Below are 14,830 nucleotides of genomic sequence, written 5' to 3'. Positions count from 1 at the left end.
ATTATGTTACACCTATTGGAAGATAAAGCGAGGGGGATCAAAGGTGCTCCAGTTCCCGTGTCTGTATCAGACCGTAGGTCTTTCCTTGTGCTGGCTGGTGAATTATTACGGAAAGTTCATACATAACCTGGCCTCCATCCTGGCAGCTTTCCACGAACTCTTAAAAAAGGGTCAGTCTTGGAAATGGTCACATAGACAAATCATAGTTTTCATAGAAGTGAAGAAACAGTTATCATCCTCTAAAGTTTTGACACACACTATGATCCCAAGTGAGATTTGGTGCTCACATATGATATCTCCAAGTATAGCATCAGGGTAGTTTTAGCTCAAAAATGGGCCAATGGAGAGGAATTCCCAATAGCATGTGCATCCAGGACTTTGGGTAATGCAGAGTGTAAATATGCCCAGATAGAGAAAGAAGGTTTGGCAGTCATATTTGGAGTCAGGAAGTACCACTAATACCATTACACTGTAAATTTGTAATAATAAGACAACAACCCCCGACTAGGTCTACTTAAAGAGGACAAGGCAGTGCCACCCATAGCCATGGTCGCTGCATTATAGGAAGGATGTGGACGCATTGGAAAGGGTGCAGGGGAGATTTACCAGAATGTTGCCTGGTATGGAGGGAAGGTCTTATGAGGAAAGGCTGAGGGACTTAAGGCTGTTTTCGTTAGAGAGAAGAAGGTTGAGAGGTGACTTAATAGAGACATGCAAGATGATCAGACGATTAGATAGGGTTGACAGGGAGAGCCTTTTTCCTCAGATGATTATGGCTCACATGAAGGGATGTAGCTTTAAATTGAGGGGTGATAGATATAGGACAGATGTCAGAGTAGTAAGGGCGTGGCATGTCCTGCCTGCAACAGTAGTAGACTCGCTAACTTTAAGGGCATTTACATGGTCATTCGATAAACATATGGATGAAAATGGAATCATGTAGGTTAGATGCTCTTCAAATTGGTTTCACTGGTCGGCATAACATTGAGGGACCCAGGGCCTATACTGTGCTGTAATATTCTATGTTTTATGTTCTATGTTCTAGCTTCAGGCTGAGTTCAGCAGTGGGTTCTAATACTAAGTGCTCATAATTACAAGTTGGAATACTTTCCAGGAGGTCCAGTAGTGAATGTGGATGCATCGAACTGCCTCCCATTCGGAGATACACCACTGGCGGTACCATCACTGGGAGAGTCGATGATGGTTTTAAATTTTCTGGACACACTTCCGGTCACAGCTGACAATATCAGACTTGAATTGCAGAAATATCCAGTCCTGGAAAAATTGAAATAGCTAGCGGTGATGGGGAAAACCAAAGGGCCATCATTCGTGGGAATGGCTGGGTAAACCCTGGACTCAATTACACATCAACTCTGCAGGTCATTTCATGGGCTAATGTTCATAGTCATTGTAAACACCCACTCAAAATGACTGGATGGACATCAAGCATCCAACACAGGGATGATGATAGAAATATTGCATGCACCTTTTGCAATACATGCACTCCCAGAAGTGTTGGTCACACATAACGGACCATTGTTTACCAGCAGGGCATATGCATATTTCCTGAAATTAAATGGAATTCAACATATAAGGACAGTTCCATGCCATCCATCAACCTATTGCCTGGCAGAAAGAGCAGTCCAAATTATGACGGCAGGCTTAAAGAAACAGCCTACAGCTTCACTAGATACCAAACTGTCCCAGTCCCTATTTGATCATAGGACCATGCCAAATGCAATTACAGGGATAGCTCCAGCAGAGTGACGAATGGGGAGAAGACTTCGCACCAGATTAAATCTCATTTTCCTGAGCTTTGAGGGAGAGGATGAAGCGGCAACAGGTATACCAGTGCCATTCGCCAGACTCTGCCAAGCGAGAGAGATAGTTTACCACAGGGAATGAAGGTTGGTGTAGGAACTACGGAAATGGCTCAGCATGAGTAAGAGACTTGGTTAACACCAGTGACATACAAAGTTTGGATAGAAGCAATGGCCCTAAAAAAGCACATGGACCATATGAAAGCACAAAACTCACAAAATGTGTGAGAGCAAAATGTGTCTTGCTCCTCAGAACAGTCAGAAAGGCTGTTGGAACCCATGGGTTTTCCCACTCAGTCAAGCATTGAAAAGAATTCTGAATCCGAGATGAACACAGCAGATCTCGCCACATTCATCCTTGCTGCCGGAAGAAGAGTGAATTTCTCCCAAAATGCTGCAGGTGCAAGAAGTGAGCTCCTGTATGTTACTCACTGCCTGTATTCGACACAGAGTCGGAGGAACCTGACCCAGTGCTAAAACACCCAGGAAGCAGGACAAGAAAATGGACCGGCCTATGTCCTCGGACTCAGAGGGAGAGGGATGTAGTGATTATAATGAGGGCAGCCAGATGGACATCATAGAATATGAGTTCCCTGATTGGGGCTGTTAATCTGGTCCAATCGAGAACACCTGGCTGACAGATAGTAACAGGAGTGTCAGACATCCTACTCACTTTGAGAGTTGGCCCTGAGGGAGCTGGATCATTGTGAACAATTCTCCATGTGTAAATAAAGGGGGACTTGCTGATGGAATACTGACCTCTGTAACGTTATTTCACTCATATTTCATGTTCTCCCCAAATTATTGCTTTTTTAGTTGTCTTCTGTTAGGTTTAAAGGTTTCCCAATCCTTTGGCTTCTACTACTGGACTGGGAAGTCTTTTCATTCCATTGTACTATGAAGAGTATGAAAGCAGCTGATGTTGAAGACAGCTGTCCAGTACCAGACAACAGTACATGTAAAAGTAAAATACTACAGATCCTAGCATTCTGAAATAAAAACAGGAAATGCTGGAAATACTCAACACATCTGGTAGCATCTGTGAAGTGGGGATATTGCCAAGAGAGGATATGTGGCTGTAGTTATCATAGACATTTGATTAAGTACAAGGGAAGTCAGAAACAGTTGCTAAGGCAATATGTGTAATTTAATTGTGCGTAGTGAGAGACTGATTTTACTGGAATACATATATTAACTTTCACAGATTCTGTTTATGCTCAATGTGGAATTGGAGTGTTCCTATCAGAAGTGGCAGCTCTTTGTTGGTCCATTAAAAATTCTGCATGATTGCTGAGGACAGCTTTATGCAGCTGCTAAATTATGATTCCAGGAAGAGTTGCCATCCACCTCAAGTCTGTCAAGTTCATCCAACTTCTTTTAAACAACTGTGACATATAACAGATGGAAAATATCATTCTTTAAATATTTTCATGAATGCTTCAAGACAAGTGTCTGATGTGCTGAAATGTGCGTGGAGATCATGGGCAGAATTGTACGATTGCACACCAGTGGGTTTGCAGGCAAGGCTTTGGAGAGGGATGGGGTCTGGGGGTTGGTAATATTCTCACTCCTCCCCTGAAATGTCCAAATGTGGTGCACTCACCCTTAGCCTAAATCATGCCCTGAAAAATGTGTTGCTGGAAAAACGCAGCAAGTCAGGCAGCATCCAAGGAGCAGGAGAATCAACGTTTCGGGCATGAGCCCTTCTTCTTCTTCATCGATTCTCATTTTTCAGCTCTGATTTCCAGCGTCTGCAGTCTTCACTTTCTCCTAAATCATGCCCGTGCATGATTTAAACTATTTGAGGGCTTCTCCCCACCCAACCACAAATTTCGATCTAGTGGGAGGTTTCCAGAGTAAGGAATAATCTAGAAGATCACTCTTCTTGGGCCTCAGGTGTGAAGTGATAGAAGATGTATGACTTGCCCCCTCCAAAGCACTCTTGCCACATTGGGCATCCCATGCCCCAAGACCTACCTCCCACAGACAGTGTGTCGCACCACTCCATCAAAGTTCCTCCATCTGCTGTCCAACATATTTGGGACCTCACAACAAGACCCTGAATGTTTCCCAGAATATGGGGATGCAGACCCATGCCTGGCCACTGCTGCCACTGGCTCTGCTGGCATCACAGTTTGGCTGGAAGCTCTGAGGGTGGACTTCCACAATTCCCATTTTCAGTCAACTAAATCCCCTTGGAACATTAACTGGTCCTTGGTGGAAATGCTTTCCTCACTAATATTTTGGGTGGAGGATGCAAAATCTGTCATCTGAAAATTTCAGCCTGACGTGATAAGCCCACTGTCTTTTATTGCAATGAAGAAGAATCTTTTTAAAGAGAAAGTGCAGAAAAATTTGTAGTTCAGAGATTTGTGCAAGTAACTGGGCTCTAAAAAGTGCACCTTCTTGTGCCATTGTCCTCTGCAGACAACATAGCAGAGGTGGCCAGGTCAGAATGGGCTTCCTGAGCCATACCAGACAATGCTTAACACTGAGGCGACCACCACAGCACAAAGTATCCCCTTCTGAGTTGAACTGTCATGGTAGCATAGAAATCATATTCATAAATTTACATTTGTATACGAGCATTCACTTAAGACACATGCACACACATTTGTACATATATACGAATATTCACAGGCAAATATACACATAAAAATAAGCACACTCATAAACACACCGATTTAGGAGTTGATGGACTAGGTGCTAGTTGCTAATAATTGATTTGCTTTGTAATTTCCAGGTGATAGCAGACCCTGTTTTTGTCCCAGCATTGTCTGTGTTGCACCTATAGTCCGTATGTTTGTTCAGAGCTGCACACTTGATGCAGGTATGAACCATGCAATGGGATAAACAACAACATTTTTTATTTACAAATTGTTATGAATGACCCTGAGCCAAACCCTAAGTTTGTTGCAATTCCAGACAGATAATGTGAGTTGTTGTGCTCCTGGTTGAGGAAGGATGAAGTGGCTTTCCTCCCTTTCCCCCACTCAGTTGTAACAATGTTAAAAAGTATCCCCTTACTTATCTCCCCGACCTTACATTTTGAAAGGAGCCAATGTAGTCAAGACTTATTGAATTTTTTAAAAAGTGAGTTTATTAATCTCTAAACTTAGAAAGAAATAGTATCACAGAGAATGGAAATGAGATGAGTCCATCAAAACAAAAGTTAAAAAAAATTCATGAAAAGCAGATAAGACAGTACTGTAGACATTATTAAGTGGTGTCAATAGCATTGACATTGACAATGATGCGTTGAGATTCTTGGTTTTGCAGAAATTCTGTTGCTCCAATACCTTTTGACAGTGACTGTATATTCCAGCACTCACGGGGAGTGAGTTTTTCCCTTTGCTTTACTTGCAATGTAGAAGTGTTTAAAATGGCAGTTGTCAATACTGTGATCCTATAACACACCAGTCCACACATTGGACATTCAACCAATATCACATAGACTCTGTTGCAGTTTACTTGACTTGTTTTTGTATTTTCCTTAAATGTAAAACAGACAAATGTGAGGGGGCTAGTCAACTCCTATAGTATCTTTTCTTGTTCAATCTCTCCCTGTTTAAATTTTCCCTGACATATTACACGTGCAGCATTCCATGTGCTTCTCATAGGACTTTACAGGCAGTCACTGAATTTACATCTCCATTTTATTTTACTGTAGCAGTCCTCTTTTTAAAAAAGACATATTTTGGAATTAAAAGTAAAAATATTTCTAAATACGTCTGATGCATCATCATATTAGTATCACTAGAACTCATCTAAGTCATCCACAGGAGAGTTGTAAATACAATGTTGGCAAGCAACATCCATCAGATGAGATCAGATAACCCAGAACATTGTCAAAGTGTTAGATTTCAAGAAATCTCTTTAAGGAGGAAAGAGAAATAGAATGGAGATGACATTTAGAGATACCAGAGCTTGGCGACCAAGCAGCTGAAGGCAATGGCAGAATGATGGAAATTGAAGATGCTTGAGAGGCTGGAAGTGGAGGAGCACAGAGATCTCAGAGTAAATGACAGAGCTAGAGAGTGGAAGAATATGGAGGTATTGAAAACAAGAATGAGCATTTTAAAACTAAGCAGCTGCTTGATCAGGAAATACTAGCAAGATTACTAGAGCTATGAATAAGAGTATTAGAAAAATTACAGAATGTATTAAAAATGTTACTAAGAATATTGGAAAGGAAGGGGGTGGGGTAGTAATAATAGATGAGATCAGTGCATCAGTGAGAGAGGATCTGGATTCTGCAAAGGTTTGATCAAAATGGAAAGTAGCAAACATAACTACTTTATTCACTTCAAAATGGTGAGGTAGAGAGTAAACTGTCTCTCTCACCTCATCTCTGGACCAAAGCAATAATGCGGTCAGGAGCTGAGTAGTCCTGGTGGTACACAAACTGAATATCACTGATGGGTTTACTCCTTGCAAGTGTGACTTGATAGCACTGTAGGTGACCTCTTCCATGAGAAAAGAAAATGGTGAGTTGGCCTTTATTACAAGTGGATTTGAGGAGAGGAATACAGATGCCTTGCTTCAGTGAATAGCCTTTTAGTGAGGTCACGCCTGGTTAATTGTGTCATGTTCTGGTCCCTTTGCCTGACGAAGATATATTTTGCATAGAATGGGTGCAGCGAAGTTTATGAGACTGTCTCCTGTGTTGGTGGGACTGTCTCATGAGGAGAAATTGAGGACATTGGTCCGGTGTTCTTTGGAGTTTAGAGGAATGAGAGGTGATCTCATAGACACTTACAAAATCCTTACAGAGATAAACAGAATAGATTCAGAAAGAATGTTTCTCCTGGATGTGGGTTCTGGAGTCTAGGACTAAGGGACACTGTCTCAGAATAAAAGACAAGCCAATGAGGTCTGAAATAAGAAAGAATTTCTTCACTTAGAGGATTGTGAATATTTGAATTCTGTATGCCAGAGGATTGTGGAATCTCAGTCAGTAAATTCACAACAGAGATTGATAAATTACCAATGCTGCCATGGGTGGCATGGTGGCTCAGTGGTTAGCACTGCTGCTTTATAGTGCCAGTGACCCGAGTTTGATTCTAGCCTCACATTTTTGCTGTTTTCTATGGATTTCCCTCAGGTGCTCTGGTTTCTTTTCTCAGTACAAAGATATAGATTAAGTGGATTAGCCATGATAAGTGGCCCATAGTGTCCAGGGATGTACAGGCTAGGTGGATTAGCCACTGGGAATGCAAGGTTACTGGGATAGGTTGGGTGGATCTTGGCGGGGTGTTCTTTGGAGCGTTGGTCTGGACTCGATGGGCCAAATGACTGGCTTTCACATGTAGGGATTCACATGATCGGGGGATATTGGGAGCATTGGAAACATTGCTGAGAGAATTGGAAATGGGATTGGGAAAATTGAAAATGTTGCTGACAATATTGGAATTTCTTTTATTTTACCTGCATGGTTTTTCATGTTCCCTTTTTGCTTTCTTAATTTCCTTTTAAGTAACCTCCTGCATTTTTTATGAATCTCTAAGACATCTGGTGTTTTGGAACCTTGGTATCTGCCACAATCTGCCTTTTGTTTCCTTATCAAATCTGTACAATTTCTCAGTATCAAACATTCCCTACATTTCGTTCCACTCTTTATGTTTATGGGAACATGTTGGCTCTGCACCCTCACAATTTCCTTTTAGATAAAACCTCCCACTGCGCTGATGGAGATTTTCTGACAAGTAGCTGCTCTAAGTCTGATCCTGTTGTATCTCATTAAAGTTGGCTTTCTACCTATCTCAGAAATTTTATTTCTAGTCAATCTTTGTCCTTTCCATGACTACTGACTATATCAGTCTCTATTTAGTTAAATGCTCGCTCACTGACACTTCTACAACGTGCCTGGCTTCATTCCATAAAATTTGATCCAGCATCATCCCTTTCTGTCAGACTTTTCATGTGCAGGCTTAAAAAGCTTTCCTGGGCATATTTTAAGAAATCCACTCTCACTAAGCCTTTCACACTTTGTCCATCCCAGTTAATGTTATTACTCTTATTTTAACATTACTCTGACATTTGCCGACATTGCTTCCTTTCTATCTATCCCTAACTGTTTGGGGGTCTATAGTACAATCCCAACAATGTGATTGCCCCGTTTTTAGTTTTCGGCTTTACCCATTTGGCCTTAATTGAGGAACCTTCTAAGACAGCATCCCTTCTTATTGCAGTAATTGACTCCTTAACCAATATTGTGACATCGCCTCTCACTCTTACAGCTCTCCCTCGTCACCTGAAGATTCTATACCCCGGAATGTTGAGATGCCAGTCCTGACTATCCTGCCCCTCACAACCATATTTCAGTGACACCAATTATATCATATCCTTACGTGTTAAACATCACCCTCAACATATCTGCCTTAGTCATGAGACAGTATGCATTACAATGAATGCCTTTCAGCCTAGCTGTGATCCTCTGTGACTTAACTTCACACTCTCTGCCTGACAAATTGACTTAGCTTTTCTTTTATGTTTGTCTGTGTACCACTCCCTACTGCACCTTCACTACATATGTCATTTCCCTGTCAAATTAGTTTTAAGTCCCACCCAACCTCATGAGCAAATATTCCACATGGATGTTGGTCCTGTTGCGAATCAGATGCAACCAGTTGGACTGGAACAGGTTCTACCTTCCCTAGAAGCAGGCTTAGTCATCCAGGAACTTAAAGTCCTCCCTCCTGCTCCAATTTATCAGCCACATATTCATCTGTTCTATCTGCTTACTTACATTCACTAGCACATGGCATCATGAGTAATCCAGAAATTACCACCTTTCAGCTCTTGCATTTTAATCTGTTATTTAGCTCCCTAGACTATTATTGAAGGATGTCAGCCCTCTTTCTACCGATGTTGTTGGTCCAAATTTAATCCTCCATCTCTATTTGCCCTTCCTCTTCAGAATGCCCTGTAGCTGTTCAAAGACATCATTTACCATGACCTCAGGGAGGCAACACACACTCCTTGAGTCACTTGTCTGTCCCCCTCACTATTGGATCTGCAAGCACTGTTGTTTCCCACTTGTGTGGCCAGGGTCTGGCTGCACTCCTCACTGGAGGAACCGTCACTCTCTCACCCTTTTCCAACGCTGGAAATCAGTGAGGTTCTGAGTGAGATACAATGTGGAATGACTACCTGTCTGCCTCCCTCTTACTGGTGGTCACCCATTTCCTCTCTGACTGCACATCCACAAGCTGCAGGGACTACAAACACGCTGTCCATCCAACTCCCACCTCACCAATGGACTGCTGTACCTCAAGTGATTGCTCAAGCCCCAAAACACAGCGCTCAAGCTGATCACACCAGTGATACTTACTATAGTTATTTTATTTCAAAAATATACTTTATTCATAAATTATCATTATAGTCACTAGAACAGTTTTTGCACTTTTAGAACAAATAAAAGCCCAAGACATTACTTACTTACACAAGACCATATACTTACAAACATTTGAGGCACTGAGAGGGTCTGATAACTGAACAAACCCCATTTACCTTTAGCAGAAAGACCTCAGATGATGGTCTTTCCCTACTGCACCCTGGCGGCAACTGCCCCAAGCTTTAGTGTGTCCCTCAGCACTTGGTCCTGGAGCTTGGGATGTGCCAGTCTGCAACATTTGGTCGAAGTCAACTCCTTGTTCTGGAAGACCAACAAGTTTTGGGCAGACCAAAGAGCTTCTTTTACCGAATTGATGGCCTTCCAGGTGCAGTCAATATTTGTATCAGTGTGTGTCCTGGGGAACAGAGTCCCATGTCACGGAGATGCTTGGGACGATCCTTGACAAAAGCTGTATCTTTCTCCAGACTTATTTTGCAAAGGCACACTCAAGAAGGAGATGTGTGACAGTCTCTGCCTCCTACAGCTGCTTCAAGGGCAGCGTGCATGGCCCAGACAGCCTAGGCGTACATGAAGGATCTCACGGGCAGTGATGTCTTGGTGCTTGTTGGAAAGTTCTGGTGATGAGGCATTCTGCCAAATGACTTGGACAGTCTGCACAGGGAACCAAGCAACACATTCCGTCTCCTCCTTTTCCCACTGGGTCTCGAGGACACTACATGCTGACCACTTCCTGATGGATTGTGGTCAAAGGTATTTTTCTTTTCAAATTTCTCCTTGAAAGAGTGTTGACACGGAATGGTCCAACTACTTGGAGTGTTCCACGGCAACAAGTCCAGCCCCATCCTTTGCAACACTGGGAACAGGTAGAATTATGTACTGAAACTTTGCGTATCAAGGATCTATGCGCAGCCTGATGCAGCCACACACAAAAGTGGCCATCAGGATGAGGGCTGCATTGAGTATGTTCTTCCCCTCTCCCTTAGCCAGAGTTTTGCACATGGAGTTCCTGCAGACATGATTCATTTTAGAGCTCCAGGTGAAGTGGAAGATGGCTCGGGGAACTGTAAGGTGCAGTTTTGAGGAATGGACCAGACCTGCATCATGTACAATAACAGAGAGAGTGCCTCACACCTGATGACCAGGTTTTTACCTGCAATGGAGAGGAAGTGGTGCTCCCGAAAGGCCACTTTGTGCTTCACCTTGGCAATAAGCTCCTCCCAAGATTTTGCATACATCCTGGCCCCTCTGAACAATATTCCCAGCACCTTCAGGTAATCTTTCTTGATAGTGAAGGGAATGAAGGATCGGTCAGCCCAGTTCCCAAAGAACATGACCTCGCTTTTGCCTTGATTTACCTTGGCTCCCGAGGCTAGTTTGAACTGGTCACAGATGCTCATGAGTCTGTGCACTAACAGAGGATCTGAGCAGAAAATGGCGACATCATCCAGATACAGGGAGGCTTTAACCTGCAGGTTTCCACTGCTGAAACAGTCCCCCCTCTCAGGCTCACATCCTTCCTGATGGACTCAGAAAAAGCTCTATACAACACATAAACAAGGCAGGAGAGAGAGGGCAGCCCTGCCTGACTCTGGATCTGATCAGGAAGCTTTCTGATTCCCACCTGTTGATTGAGACTATGCTAATGATGTTGGTGTAGAGCAGTCAGATGCCATTGCAAATTCCCTCCCCAAAGCCCAAACACCCATATCTAGGTGTTTGATATCCTGTCAAAGGCTTTCTCCTGGTCCAGGCCGATAAGGCAGGCATCTACACCCCTGTCCTGGACATAGGTGATCGTATCCCTGAGAAGCACGAGACTCTCAGAGATGGTCCTGCCTGGTAAGTACAGATTTGGTTGGGGTGGATCACTGATCCTAGAGCAGACCTGACCCAATTGGTGATGACCTTAAACAGGATTTTGTAGTCTGCATTCAGCAGTGAAATTGTTCGCCAATTTGTAATTTCTTCTCTTTCCCCCTTCTGCTTGTAGATGGGAGTGATGATACCTTTCCTCATGATTTAACACATGGTACCTGCCAAAAGCATACTGTCATAAACCTCCAGCAGGTCCTGCCCAATCCAGTCCGATAGAGCAGAGTACAACTCGGCCAGTAAGCCATCGCTTCTGGGAGTTTTCTTCTTTTCTAAGGATGCGAGGGCCTTGGTTAGCTTGTCCAGTGATAATGCCTGGTGCTTGGTACCACAGCGATCCAGGAGAACTCTCCTCACACAGAAGGCCCAGTTGACCAACATTCCTTTCTCCACCTTCTTCACAGTCACCCTGACTATATTGCAGACCTCTTGACTTGGGAAATGGATGCCCACAGAGGCTTTAGCTCTGGTTGGCTAGTCACCGAATTGGTGTTAGGCCAAAACAAGCATAAAGATCCACCAATTGCAGCTCAATTCATCTGGCAATCATCCATGCAATCACAATCCAGCGATGATCTTGAGATCTTCTGATGATGATGATGCTGATCTTGATGATGGGTTTCAGTTAGACTTGACCACCTTCCAAATCACCTGCTGTCAGATAAATTTTGTTTATTTCAAAAATACACTTCTGTTCATGAAAAATCTCTTTTTTATGTATACAATGTCACAAATGAAGTTTGGTTCTGTACAGTTAAATATCAAGTAAACAAAACATTATACTTTGACTCTCCAAAAAATCAAAGACGTCTCTTGTACATAGAAATGCCACAATGTAGCACCCCATAGAACCCCTAGCACTAATATTGATATGTATTTTAGGCTCTGGGAGGATCCGATAACTGAATGGAACCCCATTTACCTTCAGCAGGAAGACCTGCCAGGTAAATATAGGCTTGTTTTATTTCAAAAATATACTTTATTCATAAAAAAACCTTTGTATATGTACGTTGACACAAAAGCAGTGTGGTTCTGCACAGTTGCATATCAAGCAAGCAATACGTTGAACTTTGACTCAGTGCGAAAAATATCAAAACCTTCACTAACTTGATTAGACATTGCTTAGCTGGTGGTGAGAAGGGCACTACCTGAGAGATCCTAATGTATGCCTGGTCAGTCTGCGCCACCACGCACTGTCCTTGAAGTAGCTGCAGGGGGCAGAAACTGTCACATATCTCCTTCTTGAATATGCCTTTGCAAAGGACATCTGGAGGAAGATGCAGTGGCTTGTGTCAAGGTTTATTCCAAGCAGCTCTGTAATGTGGGATTCTGTGCTCTATGGTCTGTTCCCCAGGACGCACACTGATACAAATATTGACTGCGCCTGGATGACCATCAACTTGATGAAAGAAGCTCTGTGGTCTGCCCGAAATTTGTTGGTCTTCCAGAACAAAGAGTTGACTTCAACCACGTGTTGCAGACAGGCATGTCCCAAGCTCCAGGACCAAGTGCTGAGGGACACACTAAAGCTTGGGGCAGAAGTGGGTACTGCAGATGCTGGAGATTAGAGTCAAGTTTAGAGTGGTGTTGGAAAAGCACAGCAGGTCAGGCAGCATCCGAGGAGCAGGAATTTCAATGTTTCGGGCAAAAGCGCTTCATCAGGAATGCTCATTCCTGATGAAGCGCTTTTGCCCGAAACATTGATTTTCCTGCTCCTCGGATGCTGCCTGACCTGCTGTGCTTTTCCAACACCACTCTAAACTTGACTTAAAGCTTGGGGCAAGGCACAGTGAGGAAAGACTACTGTCTGAGGTCTTTCTGCTGAAGGTAAATGGGGCTTCATTCAGTTAGCAGACCCTCCTAATGCCAGTTAATTTTTTTTTATTATTTCAAAAATATACTTTATTCATAAAATAATTTGATGGTCTGTACAGTTGGTCATGCCATACATATGTAAACATGTACATACAGAGATCAGAATTTATCATTTTTATACCGGTCTGTACATTTTTCAATCATATGCCCATATAATTAGCTGAGGCGTCAGCAGAGCCCAAATGACTGCATGGGCCCCCTGTTTGCCAGTTAAATACAATCATCCATTCTGTTAAGTGTATGTAAAATTTTCTACAAACTGTGTGGCAACACATGAGACCAAGCTCACCTGCCATACCTTTAACTACACTTCACCAAAATTTATGTCAAGTGGAAAATTATTCAAGTTTCTTTTACTATTAACTCCAATCTGAAGGTGACAATGAAGTAGATTTTTATTTTCACTTTGTCTGGCAAATCAGCTCCTCTGGAAATTGAAATATAACCATTCACAGCATAACAATCAATCAACTCCCAGCTCACTTCTGATGTCACCCTTACAATTCCACAAGGAAGCATGTTCCCCTGTCACACTGGGCTTTCCCCAATCTTTTTAACATTGCTGCTCCTCCTCTTTCATGCCATCTTATCTCCTCACTGTCTCAAAGACGGCCACATTTTGTAAACCCTTGTTTATCCCAGTGGAGGCTGGATCATTAAGGATGAGATTTCTAAATTCTTGGAAGTGCAGGGTCAGAATAGAACAAGTCAGCATGGATTTAGTTAGGGGAAGTCGTGCCTGACAAATCTGTTAGAATTCTTTGAAGAGAAAGTAGGTTAGGCAAGTAGGGAAACCCAGTGGATGTTATCTATCTAGACTTCCAAAAGGCCTTTGATAAGGTGCCACACGGGAGGCTGCTGAGTAAGGTGAGGGCTTATGGTGCTGAAGGTGAGCTGCTGGCATAGATTGAGGATTGGCTGTCTGACAGAATGCAGAGAGTTGGGATAAAAGGTTCTTTTATAGAATGGCAGCTAGTGAAAAGTGGTGTCCCGCAGGGTTCAGTGTTGGGGCTGCAGCAGTTCACTTTATATATTAATGATCAGGATGAAGGGACTGGGGGCATTCTGGCAAAGTTTACCAATGATGTGAAGTTAGGTGGACAGGCAGGTAGTTCTGAGGAGGTGGGGAGGCTGCAGAGAGATTTAGACAGTTTAGGACAGTGGTCCAGGAAATGGCTGATGAAAATCAATGTGAGCAAATGCAAGATTCTGCACTTTGGAAAAAAATATATAAACATGGACTATTTTCTAATCGGTGAGAAGATTCATAAAGCCAAAATACAAAGGGATCTGGGAGTGCTCTAAAGGTTAACTTGCAGGTTGAGTCTGTGATTAAGAAAGTGATGTCCTTTATCTGAAGAGGGTTAGAATATAAAAGCAGCAATGTGCTTTTGAGACTTTATAAAGCTCTAGTTAGGCCCCATTTAGAATACTGTGTCCAATTTTGGGCCCCCCACCTCAGGAAGGACATACTGGCACTGGAGCATGTCCAACAGAAATTCACACGGATGATCCCTGGAATGGTAGGCCGAACATATGATCCTGAGATTGTGTTCATTAGAGTTTAGAAGACACAGCCTTTGAATTAGAGGGGGTCAATTTAGAATGGAAATGAGGAGATATTTCTTCAGCCAAAAAGTAGTGGGCCTTTGGAATTCATTGCCACAGAGCAAAGTGGAGGCCGGGACGTTAAATGTCTTCAAGGTTGAGATTGATAAAGTCTTGATCTTGCAAGGAATTAAGGGCTAAGGGGAGAGTCCAGGTAAGTGGAGTTGAAATGTCCATCAGCCATGGTTAAATGGCAGAGTGGACTCGATGGGCCAAATGGCCTTACTTCCACTCCTATGTCTTATGGTCTTATCCACGTCATAAAATTCAATTTGTTGATGCTCCATGTTTCCCCAGG

Source organism: Chiloscyllium plagiosum, chromosome 30 (genome assembly GCF_004010195.1).
Source record: "Chiloscyllium plagiosum isolate BGI_BamShark_2017 chromosome 30, ASM401019v2, whole genome shotgun sequence".
Lineage (NCBI taxonomy): Eukaryota > Metazoa > Chordata > Chondrichthyes > Orectolobiformes > Hemiscylliidae > Chiloscyllium > Chiloscyllium plagiosum.
The sequence above is the reverse complement of the archived record's forward strand: the minus strand, read 5'-3'. Positions refer to the sequence as shown.